Source organism: Capra hircus, chromosome 10 (assembly GCF_001704415.2).
Source record: "Capra hircus breed San Clemente chromosome 10, ASM170441v1, whole genome shotgun sequence".
Taxonomy (NCBI): domain Eukaryota; kingdom Metazoa; phylum Chordata; class Mammalia; order Artiodactyla; family Bovidae; genus Capra; species Capra hircus.
In genome coordinates, this window is record NC_030817.1 from 7,722,707 (window position 1) to 7,739,290 (window position 16,584).

General features: G+C 38.7%; 1 non-coding gene and 1 pseudogene across 2 annotated transcripts; both read left to right on the plus strand.

The window, feature by feature from the left end:
- Positions 242 to 1,114, plus strand: LOC102187494 (annotated as a pseudogene). Its single transcript, XR_001918622.1, has one exon. The product of XR_001918622.1 is annotated as a ferritin light chain pseudogene (transcript).
- TRNAK-UUU lies at positions 14,675 to 14,747 on the plus strand. Its single transcript has one exon. It is a non-coding gene; the product is annotated as a tRNA-Lys (tRNA).

A 16,584-nucleotide genomic window follows, 5' to 3' on the forward strand; every position in this document is an offset into this window, starting at 1 on the left:
TCATAAAGATTATCAATTTTGATCCAGCATATTTAGGAGGGATGTGTGTTGAGCTGTGAGGTAGGAAGGCAATATCCACTTAGTGGGCAGATCATTTGAGTCAAGCCTGGCAATAAAAAGGGTGGCAGATTTCACAGTGTAAGTTCCTATGATTTGCGTCTGATATCTGAATTTGGAAAGTGGTCAAAAATCATTAAGAATGAAGACTGTGGGAAGTGCGCTCGGCGGCCCCGAGGATCTGTCTCTTGCTTCAACAGTGCTTGGACGGACAAGACCCAGGGACACCCCTTGCTCCAGCCTCCGACCACCCTCCAACCTTTTTTCCAGTCGCAACCTCCGGAGTCAGCCACTCAGCTGTCCGAGATCACCGGGACCAGCCACCATTTTTTAACTCCTTATTATTACCGACCAATCATGAGCTCCCAGATTCGTCAGAATTATTCTACCGAGGTGGAGGCCGCCGTCAACCGCCTGGTTAACATGCAACTGCGGGCCTCCTACACCTACCTCTCTCTGGGCTTCTATTTCGACCGCGACGATGTGGCCCTGGAAGGAGTGGGTCACTTTTTTCGCCAATTGGCCAAGGAGAAGCACCAGGGCGCAGAGCGTCTCTTGAAACTGCAAAACCAGCGTGGCGGCCGCGCCCTCTTCCTGGATGTGCAGAAGCCATCTCAAGATGAGTGGGGTAAAACCCAGGACGCTATGGAAGCCGCCCTTCCCGTAGAGAAGAACCTGAATCAAGCCCTGCTGGATCAGCATGGCCTGGCTTCTGCCCGTGGAGACCCCCACATCTGTGACTTCCTGGAGGACCACTTCCTAGATGAGGAAGTGAAACTCATCAAGAAGCTGGGTGACCACCTGACCAACCTCCGCAGGCTGGCTGGTCCCCAGGCTGGGTTGGGCGAGTATCTCTTCGAAAGGCTTACCCTCAAGCACGACTAGGAGCTTCTGGAGACCAGTGGCCATTGAAGAACCCACCTAACATCAGGGCTGCCTGAAGCCCCTCTCTGCAGTCACTAGGCAGCTTTTTAACACCCTGAAGCCCTCTCTCAAGCCTTGGACCAAATGGAAACAATAAAGCTTTTTGCAGCATTAAAAAAAAAAAAAAAAAGAATGAAGACTGTGAAAGAAAGTGAGCAATCTACTCTAAGAACGTTCACGTTTCTATGAAAAGGGCTCAGAAAAGATGTGTTGTCATTTTTAGCTGACATTTTCATTGACTTGAGTAAACTAATGGTAACTTTCTTTTCTCAAAAATGTCATCTGATTACAGGTTAAAAGAAGATGACTATTTAGCAAACAAGTCTGTATGTTATTCATTTAATAATTTATTACACTGTGATCCTTTCTTTGTGGACCTAGATTAGGAAACATTTAAATAGGGGTTTCCCTGGTGGCTCAGCCATAAAGAATCTCCCTGCAGTTCAGGAGGCACGGGAGATGTGAATTCAGTTCCTGGATCAGGAAGATCCTGTGGAGGAGGAAATGGCTACCCACTTCAGTTTTCTTGCCTAGGAAATCCCATGGACAGAGGAGCCTTGTGGACCACAGTCCATGGAGTTGCAAAGAGTCAGAAATGACTGAGCCCACACACACAAAGCAATGACAACTGATTTGAAAAGGAGATTTACTAAGAGTTATTTGATATGTAATTCTTATGCACCACTGATATCAGCTTCACTTGTTATTTTATTTACTCCTCTCAATAGCATTGGGCATGCATGCTCAGTTGTCAGTTGAGTTTGACTCTTTGGGACTCTACGGACTGTATCCCACCAGGCTCCTCTGTCCATGAGGTTTTCCAGGCAAGAATACTGGAGTGGGTTGCCATGTGTTCCTCCAGGGTGTCTTCCTGACCTAGGGATAGAAGCCAGATCTCCCACAACTCCTGCAATTGCAGGAAGCCCTAATAACATTGTCATTATATGTTATTACAACTATTTGATAATACATTGAGGTTGGTTTCAGAGAAATTATTTGCTAAAGGTTATACAGTTAACCTCTGATAATCCTAATATCAGAATCCAGGACTATCTGATTCTAAATCACAAACTATTTTTTTTAATCATAATTACTGTTTAAGATATAAGAGAGCTTATTTACATACATAGATATTCTAGTAGTACACTTTTTTAAAGTTCTTTACTTTGTGTAGACACTATATATAAACATAACTTGAGAACTTAGCTCTAGAATATCAACCTTACTCATGTGATTTTGTAAGTTTTCTTTGTTATTTCTAAAATGAGATACATGCTAAATGTTGGAAATTAGAACATATATTTAATATGCAAATATCTTCAATCTTGGAATTATTGACTAATTTTTATTCTGCAGTTATGTGAAGAACAGTGTTAAGCATTTTCAAGACCAAATGCCCTCCTTTTAAAATGCAATCCTCTTTCTAGCTCTCAGATTGTCATCTCTTCTCTGACACAAGCAGCCTGATTCCCACATGGCATATTCAGAGCCTGCCCTGTATAGACTCATTTACAGTGACTCCATTTAAGTCACACTTTAAATAGTTCCCAAGAGATGAAGCTCAAATAGAGCGGAGCCAACCACATTAGCCACCACACACAGCTGGGCTGAGTGACAGGCATGTTTAATCTGTTCATTTTGAATCTCTTTGGCATTTGTGTCTAACGATAGAAATTGAAGTCGTTCAGTTGTGTCCAACTCTTTGCGACCCCATGGACTGTAGCCCACCATGCTCCTCTGTCCATGGGATTTTCCAGGCAAGAGTACTAGAGTGGGTTGCCATTTCCTTCTCCAGAAGATCTTCCCAACCCAGGGATTGAACCTGGGTCTCCCACATGGTAGGTAGTGCTTTACAGTCCGAGCCACCAGGGAAGTACTGTATAAAATCTAGGCTGTTAAATCCCTGGACTCGGCTCCATCCAGGGTGGGGACAACATCTAAGGCAAGGCAAAGCAACGCAGGGCTAATATGCCCAAATGCTCAGCCCACCTCTTTTGGGAGATTATCATTTTGGCAAAGGCAATGGCCCTAGATAATAAGACTAGGGTTCTAGCTACTTGGGAATCGAAAGGCTTTCACAATCAGTTCTACTTCACATTGTGCTATTCACAGCCAGCATCCTCCACTCCACGTGACTTCATCATCACTTGTCATCTCATCCTTGCTCATTCTTGCCTGTACATTTCATGCTGTTCCTATTTAGTACTCTTACCATTAATATGAGTTTGATTAGATAGCCCCCATGACTATTTCCAGTGTGCATGCTCATGCTGTCCCTTGGTGTTCCTTCCACTGATGTATATTCTCAATACTCCCCTTCTGGATACTATGCTTGATGGTGCTCCAGGGAGATCTAAACAAAAAGACATGTATAAAAGCAAGTAGAGCTGGTGTCTTCAACTCAGCTGTCTCTCTTTAAATCTGAGGATAAATTTTTCATTCTTTGTAAATTTAATCCCGTAACATTCTCCATGGGATTCCCTTGTAGCTCAGTGGGTAAAGAATCTGCCTGCAGTGCAGGAGACCCGGGTTTGATCCCTGGGTTGAGAAGATCCCCTGGAGAAGGAAATGGCAGCCCACTCCAGTATCGTTGCCTGGAAAATCTCATGGACGGAGGAGCCTGGTGGGCTGCAGTCCAGGGGGTCGCAAAGAGTCGGGCACGACTGAGCAACTAACACTTAACATTGGTTTTATATCCATACTAGGTTTCTGCAGCAAGACTGAATCTCCTCGAAAAGGAGTGAACAACTTATCTAACATTCACATTTCCTCATTACTGTTTCTCCTTCTGGAAACTGAGCAAAACTTAGGCTATTTGTAAGAAGTGTTGAATTTTTTTTTTTCCCCTGTCTCCTAATATCCTCCCATGCCTATTTCCTACTTCTCCTGAATATGCAATGGCTTGCAATTCTACATAGTTAAAGGCAGATTTTTCACTGTGGGAAGTTTTAAAAATAAAAATCTACAAAATCAACAACTTTGAAATATGTTGGTTTTACTTATCATCTTTCCATCTCAGTAGAATTTATGTCTTAAGAGAAATACATCCGTATATTTCAGGACCGATTTTCAGTTTTACTGGATAAGAAAATCCTGGCTAAGAGAAACCAAGGAGTCATAACCATACCCTGAGACCTCATGGATATCTGCTTCTCTGCTTGGATGTCTCCTGCTCAGAAAAAAAAAAAAATAATAATAATAGTCACAAAAGTCAGTCAATTACAGAATTTCAATCATTATATATATAATATATATTATAAAATAATATATATAATAATAATATAAAATATTATATATATATAATAAAAGAAACTGTAGTATACCAGTATGCTGAAATTTAATGAAAGCTGACCTTGGTTCAATTTCTGATATTTCCACTTGGGCACAATATTTCGTGTCTCTCTACATCAGCTTATAATTTGTAAGACAGGCATAGCAGTAGCATTTCCCTCCTAGGATTGTTATAAGGATTAAAATTAGTATGACAAGTATACTTAAAACAGTTACTAGACAAAACAAGAACTCAGTTGACTTTAGCTATAATTTACATTTTGCTTCTTATAAGTATTATTGTTGTGGTATGCATGCTCTTGTCTGACCCTTTGCCAACCCTATGGACTGTAGCCCACCAAGCTACTCAATTTATGAGATTCTCCAGGCAAGAATCCTGGAGTGGGTTGCCATTTCCTCCTCCAGGGGATCTTCACGATCTAAGGACTGAACCCACATCTTCTGTGTCTCTTGCACTGGCAGGTGGATTCTTCACCACTGAGCCACCTAGAAAAGCAGTGAGTATTACACCTTCATATAATTTTGATCTTTCTATCTTATAGATGAGAATATAAGGGAGACTACATTAAGTTTGCAACGGCACACTGAACAATAATGTATATAAGAAAAAGTCAAGCTTTTTGACTTCCAGCTCTCTGCTCTTTCTTCATTGTGTGACATTTTGTCAAATGATATTTTTATTTTAATAGCAATTGCTATTGGTTAGTCACTAAGTCATGTCTGACTCTTTCGCAATGCCATGGACAGGCTCCTCTGTCCATGGGATTTCCCAGGCAAGAACACTGGAGTGGGCTGCCATTTCCTTCTACAGGGGATCTTCCGGACCCTGGGATTGAACCCATGTATTCTGCTTTGGCAGGAGGATTCTTTACTGCTGAGCCACCAGGAAGACCTTAATAGCAATTATCACTTTCTAAACATTATTTTTTACATAGTAATGTCTGTTGCTTCCACAACACCACTAATATCACTGTGATATAATATTGACGATGGCATGACATGCACTTGTTCTGTTTGTTGAAATCTCTCTGGAACCCTAAACAGCGTCTGCTCCATAAATATTCGTAGAATGAATGAGTGATTAAACTTTAGAGTATGTCTGTGTTGGGGGCTGGAGAGGCATTTTCAGCCTTTTCTCCTTTTGCAATGAAATTTATGCCATCTCTGCTAGATACCTCTTCACACAGCCAGGCCACATAGCAGAGAAGAGTTCTTGATATTGTGATTAGCCAGACCTTGGCAGGTTAAAGAACAGTTATTATTAGGGAAATAGGATCCACTCCTCACTTCCTCTTACATTTCATGCACCAGTAGATTAGATAAACCAGAGGCTTTATTGATCCACTCTTTTCTTTTTCTCTGTTGATTTCATGTGATTATGAATGTAAATGGACTTAAGCACTGACCTTATGAACTGCACTTTAAGATTTGACAAGCATTTTGACTGGGGCTTAGGATAAAGCTAAGCACTGGGACTGGAGTAAAAACTGAGTACAAGACCCCACTTAGGCCAAGTGTCAGCCTTAGTGTTAATAAGTCTTAGTGTCAGAGCTCTACAGCCAGTAATTAAGAAGCTTTTGGATTTCTATTTTGTCACTGGTCTTTGAATTTAGTTTCCTTAGAACTTTAAGATAGGTGACGGGATGCTTGGCTGGACAGGAAAGAATTTGGACAATTTTTGACCCTGGACCATAGCATCATTAAAAATAGTCAGCCCTCAGTATCAGCAAATACCAAACTCCATGGACACTCATATTCCTTATATAAGATAATGAAGTATTTGCATTCAACTTATGCACATCCTCTCATATACTTTAAATCCTTTCTAAATTAGTTATAATAGCCAATACAGTGTAAATGTTATATAAATAAGCAAGTATGAGACAAATTCAAGTTTGGTTTTATTAGAAATTTCTGAATATTTTTTTCAGTATTTTCATCCATGGTTGGTTAGATCTGTGGATATAGAACCCAAAGTTATGAAGGGTTGACAGGCTTTTTTCTCTAGCAGGGCTTCCTTCTTGCATCACAGTGACCCTGCTAAGAGTTGCATCAAACAACAGAGAACATTGTCCCTTTTGGTTGATTTTTGCTGCTTTCATTCAACAGATTTATACAAGCTCATGTATTTCTGAATCACACAAGGTACCCACACATAGGTACTCTAAGCTCATCGAGAAGTGTATAACTTAGTGATTAAAAGATCTAGGCCTTGATATCAGAAGAATATTGTGACTCTATCATTTTATAAATTGTGACATACATTGGGAAGGAAACTAAGACTTGATTTCTTCATTGGTAAATTGTCCATAATGTCTGAAATAAAGAAATTGGATAATGTTTGTAAAATGCTTAACATAAAGCCTGGTGCCTTCTAAAGGGAATCAGACTGGAGAGTACCAGTAAAGTGTCCACTGTGTGTGTGCATGTGTGTGTGTGTGTGTGTGTGTGTGTGTGTGTGTGTGGAGGTGGGAGTACAGGTGAAGTATTTAAAATAGGTTAGTATGTGGCAGCATGCACATACCAGAATCACCGGAAAATGTGAAAATTTGTAAAAGGCAATAACAAAGAATTGAGGAGGCATAAACCACTATGTAGAAATAAAAGAAAAGCAGAGTACAGTCAAAGCTATGGGTTTTCCAGTAGTTATGTATGGATGTGAGAGTTGGACCATAAAGAAGGCTGAGCACCAAAGAATTGTTGCTTTTGAATTGTGGTCCGGGGGAAGATTTTTGAGAGTTCCTTGGATTACAAGGAACACTTGTCAGAGCAAGTGTTATCTTAGCATATGACACTGGTCGTAGCAAACACCCTCTTCCAACAACACAAGAGAAGCCTCTACACATGGACATCACCAGATGGTCAATGCCGAAATCAGACTGTTTATATTCTTTGTGGTCAAAGATGGAGAAGCTCTATACAGTCAGCAAAAATAAGACTAGGAGCTGACTGTGGCTCAGATCCCGAACTCCTTATAGCCAAATTCAGATGTAAATTGAAGAAAGTTGGGAAAACCACAAGACCATTCAGGTATGACCTAAATAAAATCCCTCATGATTATACAATGGAAGCAAGAAATAGATTTAAAGGACTAGATCTGATAGATAGAGTGCCTGATGAACTATGGACAGAGGTTTGTGATATTGTACAGGAGGCAGGGATCAAGACCATCCCCAAGAAAAATAAATGCAAAAAAGCAAAATGGCTGTCTGGGGAGGCTTTACAAATAGCTGTGAAAAGAAGAGAAGTGAAAAGCAAAGGAAAAAAGGAAAGATATAAGCATCTGAATGCAGAGTTCCAAAGAATAGCAAGAAGAGATAAGAAAGCCTTCCTCAGCTATCAATGCAAAGATATAGAGGAAAACAACAGAATGGGAAAGACTAGAGATCTCTTGAAGAAAATTAGAGATACCAAGGGAACATTTCATGCAAAGATGGGCTCGATAAAGGACAGAAATGGTATGGACCTAACAGAAGCAGAAGATATTAAGAAGAGGTGGCAAGAATACACAGAAGTTTACAAAAAGAGCTTCATGACCCAGATAATCATGATGGTGTGATCACTCACCTAGAGCCGGACATCCTGGAATGTGAAGTCAAGTGGGCCTTAGAAAGCATAATTACAAGCAAAGCTAGTGGAGGTGATGGAATTCCAGTTGAGCTGTTTCAAATCCTGAAAGATGATGCTGTGAAAGTGCTGCACTCAATATTCCGGCAAATTTGGAAAACTTAGCAGTGGCCACGGGACCGGAAAAGGTCAGTTTTCATTCCAATCCCAAAGAAAGGCAATGCCAAAGAATGCTCAAACTACCTCACAATTGCACTCATCTCACACGCTAGTAAAGTAATGCTCAAAATTCTCCAATCCAGGCTTCAGCAATATGTGAGCCGTGAAATTCCAGATGTTCAAGCTAGTTTTAGAAAAGGCAGATGGACCAGAGATCAAATTGCCAACGTCCACTGGATCATGGAAAAAGGAAGAGAGTTCCAGAAAAGCATCAATTTCTGCTTTATTGACTGCCAAAGCCTTTGTGTGGATCTCAATACACTGTGGAAAATTCTGAAAGAGATGGGAATACCAGACCACCTGACCTGCCTCTTGACAAACCTGTATGCAGGTCAGGGAGTAACAGAACTGGACATAGAACAACAGACTGGTTCCAAATAGGAAAAGGAGTACATCAAGACTGTATATTGTCACCCTCTTATTTAACTTACATGCAGAGTACATCATGAGAAATGCTGGGCTGGAAGAAGCACAAGCTGAAATCAAGACTGCTGGGAGAAATATCAATAACCTCAGATATGCAGATGACACCACCCTTATGGCAGAAAGGGAAGAGGAGCTAAAAAGCCTCTTGGTGAAAGTGAAAGAGGAGAGTGAAAAAGTTGGCTTAAAGCTCAACATTCAGAAAACGAAGATCATGGCATCTGGTCCCATCACTTCATGGCAGATAGACGGGGAAACAGTGGAAACAGTGTCAGACTTTATTTTTTGGGGCTCCAAAATCACTGCAGATGGTGACTGCAGCCATGAAATTAAAAGACGCTTACTCCTTGGAAGGAAAGTTATGACCAACCTAGGTAGCATATTGAAAAGCAGAGACATTACTTTGCCGACTAAGGTCTGTCTAGTCAAGGCTATGGTTTTTCCAGTGGTCATGTATGGAAGTGAGTTGGACTGTGAAGAAAGCTGAGCACCAAAGAATTGATGCTTTTGAACTGTGGTGTTGGGGAAGATTCTTGAGAGTCCTTTGGACTGCAAGAATATCCATCCTGTCCATCCTAAAGGAGAGCAGTCCTAGGTGTTCACTGGAAGCACTGATGCTGAGGCTGAAACTCCAATATTTTGGCCAACTGATGCGAAGAGTTGACTCATTGGAAAAGACTCTGATGCTGGGAGGGATTGGGGGCCAGGGAGAAGGGGACAGCAGAGGATGAAATGGCTGGATGGCATCACTGACTCAATGGACATGAGTTTGTGTAAACTCTGGGAGTTCGTGATGGACAGGGAGGCCTGGCGAGCTGTGATTCATGGGGTCGCCAAGAGTCGGACATGACTGAGCGACTGAACTGAACTGAACTGGATTACAAGGAGATCAAACTAGTTCCATCCTTAAGAAATTCAATCCTGAGTATTCGTTTGAAGAACTGACGCTGCAAATGAAACTCCAGTATTTGGCCACCTGATGCGAACAGCTGACTCATTGAAAAAGATGCTGATGCTGGCAAAGGTTGAAGTCAAAAAAGGAAGAGGGTGGCAGAGGATGAGATGGTTGGATGGCATCACCAAGTCAATGGATGTGAGTTTGAGCAAACTCCGGTCTCCAGGAGATGGTGAAGGATAGGGAAGCCCGGGGTGCTGCAGTCCATGGGGTCACAAGGAGTCGCACACGACTGAGTGATTGTATAGCAGTAAGAAGTAGAAAGGAAATGGCACCCCAGTGCAGTTCTCTTGCCTGGAAAATCCCGTGGAGGGAAGAACCTGGTAGGCTACAGTCCATGGGGTCACAAAGAGTCGGTCATGACTGAGTGACTTCATTTTCACTTTCAAAAAGTATAAGGAAAAGAAGTATCTGCCAATTGCAGGGCCAGAAAGATGTTATGGTAGAAAGTCAGTCATGGCTTCAAATCATTGAGTGTCTACTGGGAATGGGTATGACTCTCACAGGCACATATTTTCCCCAGCTCTATTCTACAATCTAACCTTTATGCCCTGTTGACAAATATTTTCATTATGTAAACAAAGAAGTTTGTACTTTGGATGTGTGTAGGATTTGAAGTCAGTTGCATAGATTTATTGGATTCCTTAAGTTCCAAGGGCCCTGGCTGTGTTTGTTTACACTTTTGCACTTCTTGTTATTTCAGTGATGCAATGCGTCAGCACCTCTGAGAGAAGTCTCTTGAGGGATTTCTCTGAAAGTCAAGTTGTGAACTTCAAGACAGTTTTTCTAGAGAACTGTCAACAATTATGATTTGGGTCCTGTAACCTGCTTTATGTGAATGTGCAGAACATTTGTGGAAAAAGTCAATGTGCTGATCCTGATCACAGCAAGAAATGCTTCAGGAGAATTTCATCATTCATTTCTTATAATGTTGTGTGAGAGTTGTCATTGTTTGTGGTTGAACTAGCTCTACCGTCAGAATGATTTCTTTTTAAAGTTTATTGCTCCAAATATTTCCTAATTAAATCGAGAAAGGTGTTACAGAGCTATTCAATTACATTGAATTTGTAATCTTGAATCTTACAATTTATTCTTCTCAAAAACCCAGTGTTAGTGTTCCAAACTGTAAAAAGTAAGCCATAGATTAATACATCTTATTTTGAGGTTCTGTCAAAATTGAAAATAATTCTATAAATGTTTATTTCCTAATCAAACATCTCTTCTTGCTTGGCCCAAAGAGAAATAATACGTAACAAAATAAAGTATCTCCATTCTCATTAATTTTGTTGCATTTCTAGAAGAAAGGTGTTCTAAGGTGTGGCAACTTGGCTTCCTTAATAATCATCACTTACGGATCATTTAAATATGAATTACCTTCATTCCTTTGTCAGCCTAAACATTGATTTAAACCCGTGGAGGTCAACCTAATTTCTAGACAGAGAAACAAAAAAGATAATCACGACATAAGCTAGAAAATAAGAGCACTGTGATGTATCAGAATCATGTCTGGTTAATTCTGACTGGTTCTTTTCTCTCTGGGATCTTGAAAACGGAGAAGGTCCAACCAACTTTTGTCATATCATTTCAGAATATAAAGTTAAAATGCTGGTCAAGCAAGGAAATAAAAAGCAATTAATTTAAAGAGGTACCATCAGACAAAATGATTGAGTCAGTCCAGATTATCTGCAGGTTAATCCATTATGATTTGGAAGGCTGCTAATTTCTCATAGAGTCACTTTTAATCAGATACAGAGCAAGATCCTGATGGGCCTTCATCAAAGAAAGACATCTCTCTTTGCAATATTATTTCAAAAGTACATAAATGTATTATAGTCTAATTGCTTTAAAGGTTTGTAAATTCAGGTTTACTGATCTGTGTTTATACATCTTGTCATGTTTTGGTGTTGCAATTATGCTAGCTACAGAAACGAATCATTAAACATTTCCTTCTATCTTTATTTTCATAGTTATTATTTTGCCCTAAAATATTTGGCAGAATTTACAAATAAAACTATATGGACCTTGATTTTATTTTTATCAGAAGGCTATTTATTATAAATTAACATAAATATGTATATATATATACACACACATATATATATAGGTGCTAATCAGATTATTTATTTTGTTGTGTTAGTTTTGGCCATTTATGCTTTTAAAAAGTGTCAATTTCATCAGAATCATTGGATTAATTAGAAGAAAGTTGCTCATAACATTTATGTATTCTTCTTTCATTTCTATAGATGTTATAATGATATTTCCTTTGTTACTACTGATATTGGTAGCAGTTTTTCTTTCTTCTCTTGCTTTCTTCTGCCCTTCCTCTTTCTCTTTCTTGCTTTCTTCCCTCCTTCCTTTCCTTCCACCCTTTCTTCCTTCCTTCTTTCCTATTTCATTCATTTCCTTTGTTTCCTCAGTCTGCTAGGATTTGTGAGTTTGCTAAATTTTAAATTATGAGTTTTTTAGATTTTCTGTATTTTACAATCAATTTCATTGATTTCTACTTTTATTTGATTTTTTAATACCTTTTTAGCTTAAATTTTTTAGTTTAATATTTTTTAACACTGATTTTTCCAATATGGACAATTTTGTTATAAGTTTCCCTTTAAGCGTTTCTATGTCTGTACCTTAAAATTTGTGTATGTCATATCTATGTAATTCAAAACTTTCCTTATGATATCACTGTCATCAGTTACTTAATGATGTGCCATTAAACTTCTAAATTCCCTTGTCTTCTTTCAATATCTCAATGTCATTGATATCTAAATTAATTTTGAGACTTATTTTGTGGCCCAATATTCGGTCTATCTTAGAGATATTCTATGTACATTTGAAGAGAATGTGTATTCTTCAGTGATTGGATGTAATGCTCTAAAATGTTACACAGGTCAAGATATATTGTTCACATATCTTATAATCTTACTGTAATTTTTTTGTGTGTTTGGTCCATGTGTTTTATCTGTTACTGAGAGAAGGTTGGTTAAAATCGTCAATTATATTTGGGATTTGTCTATTTATATTTAGTTAACATTTGAAATGATCTTTAGAAGATTTTGAAAATGTGTCACTTTGTACATGAGTTCCTAAATATTTACTGAGTACTTCTTTTATTTTGTGATATTAATATATCAAACTTCCCTCCCCAAATCTTATCTAATTTATTTCATATTACCCACAAACCAACAAAACTACCCAAATATATTTTAGAAGAAATCATATATAATTTATGTTTAGGCTTTAGCTCTTTTACTTACCAGGGCATGTCACATTGGTTGTTGTTATTATAGTTTTATTTTTACATATTAATGAAATCAATAGCTATCTCTCTACTGTGAAAATATGTTTTGTGTAATTTGAAAAATACTGATTAAATTATAAAATAATAAGCAATTGGTACAGTTTGGAAATGCCATCAGTTAAGAGACAGAAAGCTAAAAGTTCCGTTACTTTTAAGCTTTATTCATCACAGAGAAGCTTCCAAGAAAATAAGAGGAAAAAAAAAAAAAACTGGCTTATGGGCTCTTTCTGCACTATTATCTATTATTTTCAAGATTTACTCAAATGTTCCAAAAGGACACATTAGTCAAAGTGAATACTCAGGTATAATTCAAGATTGTCCCTTTAGGCTATCTAATATCCTACTGTAATACTAATATGGTTCATAGAGCCATTTTATACTGAAAATACATGAATGTTGCTGGAAATAGAAAGTTCAAGAGGTTTTTTACTTTCCTTTGCCAATCATCCTGCTGCTGCTTCAGATTTGCTGTCTAAAACATTTGAATCACTATATAATGCTTGCTTGACTTTCAAATAATTTCTGGAATTCAACACTTTCTTTACTCCCTATAGATACAAACCTCAAATTAACTATGATAAAGGGGAACTCATTAGTATGCCATTGAAATCCATAGATAACAAAAAAATTAATCAATTTTAAGCAAAATTGATTGATTCTAATTTTATCTCTCAGCCAATTCCTCATTTACAAGAAGAGACTGACATTTATAAGCAAGAGACTGACATTTATAAGAAAACTCAAGGCCAATTTTGAATAAGCTCTACCTTATCTGAAAGGTAGAATGCAGATGAACATAAAAAGAGAAAACTTTGGATAACTTGCAAATTGAATCATTAGGTCCTGAATAGTACTGACCAGATAAAAATTATCTTCTATATTTCTCCCCTTTTTTGTATTATTTATAACCCACATAACTTACTATCATGCAGAATTTTAGAGCTGTAAGGGGTCTTACAACTCATTCAATCCAAATTTCTCCTTAAAAGGCAATTTGAAAACAACTGCCACGTATCCTGAGGATGCACTTTCGGTTTTTCACTGTTGAATTTTTCCACGCATCCTGTTCTGTTTTTTCGATGATGATCCTCTGTTTCTCCAAGTGTGATGGTAATTTTATATATCAAATTAAAGGGTGGTTTTGGATGAGATTAATCTTTAAGTCAGTGAAGATTGAGAAAAACAGATTGTTCTCTGTAATGACAGTGGAACACATCCAGTCAGCTGAAGGCTTGAATAGAACAAAAGACAGACTTTCCAGAATAAGAAGAAAATTCCCAGCCTTGCAGCCTTTGGGCTGGAACATTGGCTCTACTTTGTCTTTAGCTTATCAGACATTCTTTAGTCAGGAGATCCAGAGAAACATAAAAAATTACATATTAATATATATACACATATATATGTAAAACAACAGCAAATTATATATATATATTTTAATTTATGAAAAAAGTTTTGTGTATATAACATATACGCATGCATGCTAAGTTGCTTTCGTCATGTCTGACTCTTTGCGACCATATGGACTCACCAGGATCCTCTGTCCACGAAATTCTCCAAGCAAGAATACTGGAGCATGTTGCCATGCCCTCCTCGAGGGGATCTTCCCAATCCAGGGATCGAACCCACATCTGTTACATCCCCTGTGTTGACAGGCAGGTTCTTTACCACCAGAGCCACCTGTGAAGTCCAAATCTTATAGTGTGTATATATATATATATATACACACACATGCATACATAAGGTTTTGGCCCATGTGACGATGAGTCTGAGAAGTCGTACAATCTGCCCTCTGAAAACTAGAGAACCAAGAAAGTCAGTGGTATAGTTTGAAGGTCTAAGAGCTAGAGTGACGATGATATCAATTGCAGCTTGAATCTAAAGTCTGGAGAACCTGGATCACTGAGTGGTGAGAGAAGATTTATATTCCAGCTCAAGTAGTTGCCTGGATAGCTCAGTCAGTAGAGCATCAGACTTTTAATCTGAGGGCCCAAGGTTCATGCCCCTGTTCAGGCATTATTCTACCTTTCTGAGCTTCCCTGGCAGCTCAGAGGCTAAAGAATCTACCTGCAATGTGGGAGAGCCAGGTTCAGCCCCTGGGTTGGAAAGATCCCCTGGAAAAGGGAATGGCCACTCACTCTAGTAGGATCCTATGGACAGAGGGCCCACCTGTATCAAGTGGGCTACAGTCCTTGGGGTTGCAATGAGTCAGAGACATCTGAGTGACTTCACTCAAGTAGTTAGGCAGAGAGAAAGAGAAGCCTCCCTTCCCTACCTTTCTGTGTTATTCAGGTCCTCAGCAGATGAAATGATGCCCATCAAAGTTTCAGAGGTCAATTCACCTTCCTCAGTTTACTGATTCAAGTATACTGATTTCAGACACACCTAGAAGTAATGTTCACCAAACATCTAGGCATCCTGTTATCCAGTCTATGTTGACACATAGAATTAGTTGTCACAGCATCTTATTGGCTCTGTTTCTCTGGAGAATGCTGACTAATATAGTGAATTATAGAGTGACTAAATATAGTGACACATAGTGAACTTATGAAACAATTTCATAATGCTATTGATAGGTGTAGACAAAATCATCTAATCTAATGTAAAGGCAACTCACTTCCTAATGGAGATCACGTTCAGCAGAAATTCCTCATTTTCAGGACCTGCCATTGGATGTTACTCCATCTCTTCATATCCACATTTAGGTAAAAATAAGATTTTATTAAATGATTTGTAAGGTTGTGACCCAGAAGGCCAGAAATCATCCTCAAACAGAGCTTTGGTGAATAAAACCATTTTAATACACTTAGGCAGGTTTTCAGTCTTTGGAAGTTGTCTATCCTTTGAAAATGTGAACTGACTTCAGTAGTTTTGCTCTCAGTAAATTACTGATATTCGTTCAACAGACAGACCCTGAGATTAGTTTTAACAACAAATTTCAACAAATAGATATGGTACAATTTGGGTTTATCAAGTGGCATTCCTGTCAATTCAGGAGACATAAGAAACACGGGTTTGATCTCCTTGTCAGGAAGATCCCCTGGAGAAGAGGGTAGCAACCCACTCCAGTATTCTTGCCTAGAGAATCTCGTGGACAGAGGAACCTGGTGGGTTACAGTCGGACACGACTGAAGCACCTGAGAACACACTCATGCGTGGTGCGATTTGGAACACTGTGTTACATATATATATATATATATATATATATATATATATATATATTCCTATAACTTCAGACTATTTCTCAAATTCATGTCGTAACATAGATTTTGGCCATCAGACCAGGGATATCCAGGCTTAGGTAAAGTCAAAACATCTAGAGAACAGGGAGACCCTGGATACCGTGGGCATGACTTTTCATCACAATATCAGAAGATGGAGGTTCTTTCAAGAAGCTATTTCCCTATGAAGAACGATGAAACAGAAAATGGTAACCGAATCAGAAAATCCTCTTGCAGAAACATGTCCTCATTTCTTCCTTGCTCAGTGTAAATAGAAGGAATTAACAGACAGTGACTGTGTCTTATTCTTGTTCAATAATGCATTGCAATGTTCCGTGTGTCTTTTCTGAGAAAAGAATGTGTGCCTTTGTAGGAACATATGTCTACTTGAAGTTTCTGTTTTGTTAGAAAATTGTATGGCTTATGTCCTATGTTTCAATGATATAATAGAAAAATAAACCTGTTCCCCAAGTACCAAATGGAATAACACGTAGGTGGATGTTGCCACTTGACCTGGTGGAGACTGGTTTCAGATAGGCAGATACAGACACCCATTCTGTACACCATCCTCAAAGATTGAAAGAACTGAGTCAACACTGGGATCAAGGGCCACAGTCTTCACAGAACAAATT